This window comes from Mustela nigripes, chromosome 7 (assembly GCF_022355385.1).
Source record: "Mustela nigripes isolate SB6536 chromosome 7, MUSNIG.SB6536, whole genome shotgun sequence".
Lineage (NCBI taxonomy): Eukaryota > Metazoa > Chordata > Mammalia > Carnivora > Mustelidae > Mustela > Mustela nigripes.
In genome coordinates, this window is record NC_081563.1 from 132916256 (window position 1) to 132924133 (window position 7878).

Genomic DNA, 7878 nt, shown 5'->3' on the forward strand with positions numbered 1-7878 from the left:
AAAGCTGAGTGTGATTATCATACTGGATGCACCTTAATATAGCACAGACTCTTCCAGTTTGACCTCTGCCTCGCCTTCCAGCTTGATTTCTGGCTGCTTCTTACAACTGCAGCCAGGGAAGACCCCCTCCCTTCTCCCTGGTCTACGGCATGCATTTCTACCTTTCACCTTTCTTTACTCAGATGATTGGTCCCGCCTGAAATATTCCACCCATCCATTCTCTAGGTCCTTCCACCTTTCAGACGGGAGGTTGGCCCTGCTACCTCCAAGAAGCCCCGAGGGACCAGGCCAACCTCAGATCTGAATCTGGATCAAGCAAATTGCAAACCAGCCTTCAATAAAACTCAGGATGCTTGTGCAAATTGTACATTTCTGCACCTAATTCATTATGTCCCAATCAGGTATCTGCATGGGGGTTAGGAATTCATAAATTAAATATCCTGGGTGATTTGGATATCCACACAGGTTCTAGAGCAATCTTTTGCTTCTTGTTTTTGTTTTTTTTTTTCCTCAGCATTGGCCGTTTCTGTGATTAATGTGTTTGTGTGGGAGAAGTTTATGTTCTTTGGGTTTAAAACGATCTGGGTTTGTATCTCTGCTCTGCAGTTAGCAGCTGTGTGTTGCCAGGCAAGTCAGTCTCTCAGGTAAGGATGGTACCCTCTCCGCTCTCAGACTGTTGAGATTAAATGAAATGGTATATGTGAAATAATTGGCACCATACCTAGCACTGAGTATTTGTCATAGTAACATCAACAACGCTGAATAATTAGTATGTATTACACAAATGCCAGCGATAATATTGGCAGCATTTTAATGGCTTTGTATGAAGGACCTCATTCCATTCTTTGTGGTCAGCTGTATTTCTCTCTATCTCTGTTTTGCAGATGAGAAAACTGAGGCACAGAGGAGTCAAGGAACTATCCCAAGTGCACCTAGCCAATAAATGATTATAAATAACTGTAAACTGTAAATAACTATAACCAACACCCCATGTTCTTAACTTGTTATGCCACCCATCTTTTATGAGGACAGCAGAGAAATTCGGGTAGGGCCTCTAAACATGGAAACCTTTCTTTACAAGCTTCAGGTGTTCATGAAAGTTTGGAGAGCTCTTATGATATGCCCTGAATATACAGTAACTCTGGTTATAACTCTTACAAATTCTTCTCCTCCTCTTCTTCCTCCTCCTTATCATACCTTTGGGGCTCCATCTTCCAAGACTTTTATTTTGCAAGGAAACTCATATGGTCATCCTACATGTGAAAAGCGGTCCACGATATTTGTTGAAAAAGAGGATATGTATATACAAAGGGTATAGTATAGTCTCCGAGATGAGGAAGGCCCTCAGTGAACATATCCTGAATGAGTGAATAAAATCAGCCTTTTCTACCCCTGTTTTCTCTTGACCTTCCTTAAAACTGTTTCATCTCTGGCCTTGGCACCATCATCCATGGAATCAATGAGCTGAACGTTGCATTGAACTTCCCATCTTTCCCCCATCCCTTACCTCCCCACTCTGTCTCTTTGTCTCTGTCTCTGTCTCTGTCTCTGTCTCTCTCTCTCTCTCACACACACACACACACACACACTCATGAAATAACTTATCATCCATCCCCCGATTTTTCATTTGTTAAATTGAGACATTCTAATGTGGCCTGAATTTCGGAAAGTAACAGGCTATGTGGCGGTTGATTTTTATGAAGGCCCCAAGATGGCTGTGAGTCTCTCTCTCACACTGAATATATCTCCCAAGAAGAATTAATTTGTATTGCTATGGAGTTCTCAAGTCCTGCTTAAAATATATCGACTCAAGTAGATGGTGGCTGCTGTTTCTCTATAACGAGAAACGGAGTCTCTGACGTACAGATGTATTTAATAGAGGATAATGGTTCTGAGATTTGCAGAAGCTTTGGTATCTCTTTTGGTTGTAAGTGACAGAAAGTATCACATGTAAGTTTGAGTGAAAAGAGGAGTTTATCATTAAGGATTCTGACTTATCTCCCCTGATCTTAGGATAGGGATGTGGCTTTGGATTAGGGGTCAGTGGACTCAGAGATACAGATGCCCTGGGCACCATTGTCTTGTTCTTCTGTCCTCCATCTCTTTGTACATCTGGCGCATCAGCTTTAGTCTTCTCTTGATGTCGTCCCCCCCCCCCCGCCCTTTGTTAACACCTTGACATTTTCCATGTTGGCCTCTGGGAACTTCTCTGGCTTTAGAGCTTCTGGTCTAGAACATGTGCCCGGTTTCTTTTTCTTAGTTCTAGTTCTTGCTTTCCCAAGAAGGTCTCTGGTTGGTGGATTCTGGATCAAAAGCCTAACCCTGGACCCATGGACCAGGAGATGGGTTACTCTAGTGCTGGTGTTCCTATTACAATCATACAGCTGGTTTTAAGGAAAACTAGCTTTAGAAAGAGTCGAGGGGCAGCTTACAGAAGGAGGCCAGAGCTGAAAAATGACACAGGCAAATTAAACAGTTAAGTGTTTTTTAAAATCTAAAAGGAAGATCTAATTTGGGTTGCCATAAGGGTCTGAAGTCGTACCAGAATGATGACCTCTGGTGGATGAAGGCTGTTTTTCTCTGTCAAGAGAAATGAGATACTTCTGTGCTGCAGATGTTTTTAATGGGAAATGTTAATTAAGACTGAGGTTTTAGATGGCTGGAATGCCAGAAGTCATTCTTTCGGTTTCAAGAGCATTCTTATTTTGTGCAGTAAAGAGCCATCTTGATTCTCAGTTTCTAGGACCCAACAGCAACAACAACAAAAAGTAAGCAGAGTGCTGATTATTTATTTAACACATCTTAGCTATCGTATTATTTAATCTTTCCAGCAGCCGCTAGTGCAAGTTTCATTCTGCTTCCCATTACACAGATGGGGAAACTGAGACTCAGGGAGCTTATACTGCTCAGAAAAGGGAACAGAGGAGCCAGGATTCGAAACTCAAATACATACTAGAACTTTCCAGCTAGTGTCCTATGGAAGACAAATCGCTCTTGTGGGGACTGGGAAAGATCTAGGGTGGCTGGGGTCCTTGGGGTGCTCAATACCAGCCACAGAAGCCCCATGCAGGACGCAGAATCCCCTACATTTTACCCCAAATTATCGCCTTCTGTGTGTACCATAATGTGCAGATATTTGGAAAGCACTACTTTACCTTGGTAAGATTGCAACCTTTTCACTTTATTTTTTATGGACTTATTTATTTATGTGAGAGAGAGAGAGGAGGAGGAGGAGGAGGAGAGATGGAGAGAGCACATGTGAGCAGGGGGAGGGGCACAGGGAGAGAGAAGGGGGACTCTCAGGTAGATTCTGTGCCGAGTGCAGAGCCCAAAACGGGGCTTGATCCCAGGACCCTGAGATCATGACCTGAGCTTAAACCAAGAGTCAGGTACCTAACCAACTGAACTATTCAGACACCCTCTGTTCTATTTTTCTAATGTCAAAAAATGTCATTAAAAAAAAAAAAAGAATTTTCCAAGTGCTAGGATTTATTTATTTATTTATTTATTTATATTTCAGTTGTATTTTCTTCACTTTTTTTTTATTATGTAAGTCTCCATACAGTACATCATTAGTTTTTGATGTAATATTCTATGATTCATCGTTTGCGGATTTAAATACTTAAATAGAGCTTTGGTGTGTGCCAGCCCAGGAAAGGATATACCGACCGCAGGTACTCCCTCTTTCCACATCATCATAACTGAAGCCACCATTTCTGAAGGCATAACTGTGTGTCACTCACTGAGTGTAGTGCTGACAACCATACTCATTTGTCCACGTTCCTGCCTTTTATTCCTTCCTACCCAGGGCAACTTAACCCTAACCTTTACCTCATTTCTGAAACTGTTCTTACAGGAACGAGCCACACACAGTAGAAAGCACCTTGGCATTAGACCCATGCGGGGTTAAGCCAAGGATTTTGTACTTTCTAACTAAGGAAAGGAAATGAATTACTACAGAGACGGTGGTGAGGACAGCAACCAGAACAATCAAAAGGATTAAGGAGATACGAAGCTTCTGGAAAGAATTATTAGGTCAGGGAGAGAAATTCTCAAATAAACATCACAGGGAACCTGAGAAAATATACCTGCATTAGAGACACTTAGCCATTCCACACAGCGGCAGAACTCACAAGTGAGGAAATAGAAATAACTCAGAAGGGCTTGGTGATGTGAATGTGTTTAAAACCATCCAATAAACAAAGGAGGGAATTACCTTCTTGAAATGAGAAGAATGCAGGCAGTTTCCTTTTTCAGTGCTGATGAAACCTCTAGCATTGGGGAATGAATCAAGGTGTGGAAATTTGTCCCCTTTGTGGGTGGTGGGTTCAGATGTCAGTCACAGGCTCGGCATGTAAAGGGCTTCTGAAAAATATTTTCTTCCTTGACACGAGGAAAAATAAACATGAGAGTAGTTCAATTATTGTCCACTTGTACACTCCACTTTGAACCTACTCATATGAGTTCTTAAAACTTTGAGTTATGGCCGCCACCTTGTATGAATGAAGCTAAAAATCCAAAACTCAGAGGGGAAGGAGGGAGAGATCATGGGTGCCTGAAAACATGTTTGGTTCACCTTCTACTACAAACAAACCCTCAAACCACCTGGCCACAAATTTGTTCTTGCTGAAATAAATGACAGATGGAGAGGACGAATGGAAAATTGGTCGGATGTTTTCTCTTATTTAAGAAATTGTTGGTAGGGTCTTTGCAATTTGTTGAAAGCATCATAGCAGAAACAAATAGATTACTAAATAAGAGGCGCCTGGACAGCTCAGTCATTTAAGCCTCCTGACTCTTGATTTCAGCTCCGGTTGTGATCTCTTGGTTGTGAGATCGAGCCCTGCATCAGGATCTGCACAGCAGGGAGTCTGCTTGAGATTCTCTCTCTCCCTCTCCCCGTTGGCCCACTTGCATGGGCTTGTACTCAATCTCTCAAAAATAAATCAATCTTAAAAAAATAAGAGGCAGATATTTTAGAGATGAAAAATATTGAAAAGGTAAACACAGCTATTGGAATAAAAATGCATGTGTGTAAGAAGAAATTCAAATATTGCTAAGCTTCATAATGTGGAATATGTCTGTCTGCTATGAATAACTTCCAAAGGAAATGATCATCAGTAATTTGGTTTTATGCACTTTCTTTTTTCCCCTTATAATTATTAGCTTTTAATTTTTTTACAATAATTGTAATATACTCCTCATCATGTTTTATGCCTTCCTTTTGCACATGGAAGTGTGTCTTTGTCCACATTGAGTGTGGCTCTTGCTCAATCTCTTTCATGGCTGTGTGATACTCTCTAGTTAATATATCCTTCAGGGATGGTAATTGACATTAGCAATTAAAATGGAAAATTCCAAACTTTCGTTTCTCAAGAAATAATCCTACCAGATATCCCTAAAACAATGCAAAGATATATGTAACCTAAAATAATTGGTTTTGGCTTCGTGCTTACTGTAACAACAGCTGCCATAACACCACGTAAGAAAATGGAATATGACTGCATTCGTTATTGATCACATCTTTTCATTATGTATTAATAGTTTTCTGAGTGTGATAGTATGCAAATAATGATAAGCCAACCCTTTTAGCTTTCTTTTTAAACAAGTATTCCGCTGTTGTAATTGCTGAGTATTTTGTCACTTTGACAAGTAAATGCTTTCACAAAAAAAGCAATATGGAATCCTGAATCACCTGTACATCACTGTTTTTGTACCCTGTGATTTATAGTGGGCTAATGGACGGTAAGGTTTAAATGACTACAACTGATACAGAGATGCCAAGATAGATGCAGAGGTAGAAAGAGATACTTGCTTTTCTCCTCAGAGTGATATGCCTTAATTACACCCCACTCCTCGGGTTATTAGCTGTGTAACTACCTGTAGAAGAACTTATAATCGCTCTCTCATATGAAGCTAATAAGTTTGCTTTTACAAGTCGAATATCATTTTATCACTATCCAGACAAAAACTTGACTGGATATGTTGTGAAATGATAATTTCCTGGCATTTATTTAAGTATTAATACAATTGTCACATTTACTTAACAAGTATTAAGTTCTTACTTTGCACCAAGCACTGTTCTAGGTCCTTGGGTTATGGCAATAGAGAGAATGGGCGAAAGTCCCTATCCTGAAAGAAATTGCATTCCAGTGACCTAGGAATTAAATGAAAATTCCACGTGAATTGTCCTCACTGAAACTTAGAGGGGAAAATTAATGTTTTACACCAGCCTGGACTCAACTCAGTGGCTTACATTTTTATTGGAATGAGAATTGTTTTACAAATAAATGAGAAAAATCAGTTGCAGAATCAAAATTCACAATTATCAGTTGGAAATTTAGAAACATTTCTATAGTAATAGACTGATATTTGAAACTTCGGGTAGGAGAACTTGTAGTAGGATTATATTGAAATTTAATTAAAATTTTAACAGTTAGCTTTTGCTATATGATATATATATTTGCTATATGATAAACCACCCCAAAACTTAAAATAGCAATTTTCCCCCTCTCTATTCTGTGGGCCAGCGATTATAGCTGGACTCAGCTGGAATGGTTCTTCTCTGTTTGACTCAGTGTTGACTTGGCTCACTGAGGCTTTTGCATTTAGTTGGCGGGTCAGCTGGGGGCTATCTGCTTCGTGTGGTTTCATTCACATCCTGGCACTTAGCCAGGGCTCCTCCAGTCCCATCTTTTTTGCCTCTCCTACAGGCTTTTGTGGACTTCTTCACATGGCAATGGAATTCCAAGAAAATGAGAGCAGAAACTGTGAGTCTTCTTGGAGCTCAGGCTGGCAAGTCAGACAATTGCAGGCCAGCTGTATCTTGCGAGTTAAAGCAAATCCTGAGGCTGGCCATATTCAAGAGGGTGGGGACATAGAGCCCTTATCTAGAGGGGAGTTGCAGCAAAGAATGTGTGGCTATTTTACATATATTATATTTTATTGTTTTTAAATAATAGGCTGGTAGGAACTAAATATAAAACAGCACCTAAATATGATCCCAATTTGGTATGGTTACCTTTGCCTGAAAGCCAAATTAGAGTTTGCCTACTTAGACAACACCATCATGGAACAGGGAATAAATTCTCCATTTCTTCAAGCCAGTAGAGCCCAACTTATCAGTGCTAAGAACCTACCTTCTCTTTCTTCCCAGATGAGTTCTGTCTGTTCTTGTCAGAAAGACGCCTGAGTGGCAGCTCATCAGATGGCTAGGTTAATTTTTAATTGTCATGTTTATTCCAGTGAAAGGTAGATTTGCCTGATGAGCTGAGAAAAATAAAGGCAATGTGAACATGGTAGGTTGAAATGTGGGGCTGCTCAGTTTATTTTCTTGGGAGACTCACAAGTGTTGTGACGGTGAGGGTTTGGGCAGTGGTACCCTAACACCTTCGTGGTGGGAACATAAAATTACAGTCTCTTTTCGGAGAGCACTTTGGAGATATTCTGTGACATTTAACCATGTATCAGACCTTAACAATCCTTTTTTGTCTGTTCCCCCTGCCTACCCACCTCCCCACTTTTTTTTTTTTTTTTTTTTTTTTTTTTTTTTTTTAGAAAGGAAGCTATCGGGAGGCAGGGAAGAGGTAGAGATAGAGGGAGAGAGAGAGAATCTTAAGCAGGCCCCATGCCAGCACGAAGCCCGATTCAGGGCTTGATCTCACAACCCTGAGATCATGACCTGAGCAAAAACCAAGAAGCGAATGGTTAATCAGCTGAGCCACCCCGGTGCCCCCTTACTTGTTTTCTCTTCCTGGGCACACTGAGAGATCATTTCCTCAGATGTGTTTCAAAGAACACAGATTCCAGTGGAAGGAAGTTAATGAGTGACCCCAACAAAAGTTTCACAGACCAAACTAGTCTGGGCAATACTTGATA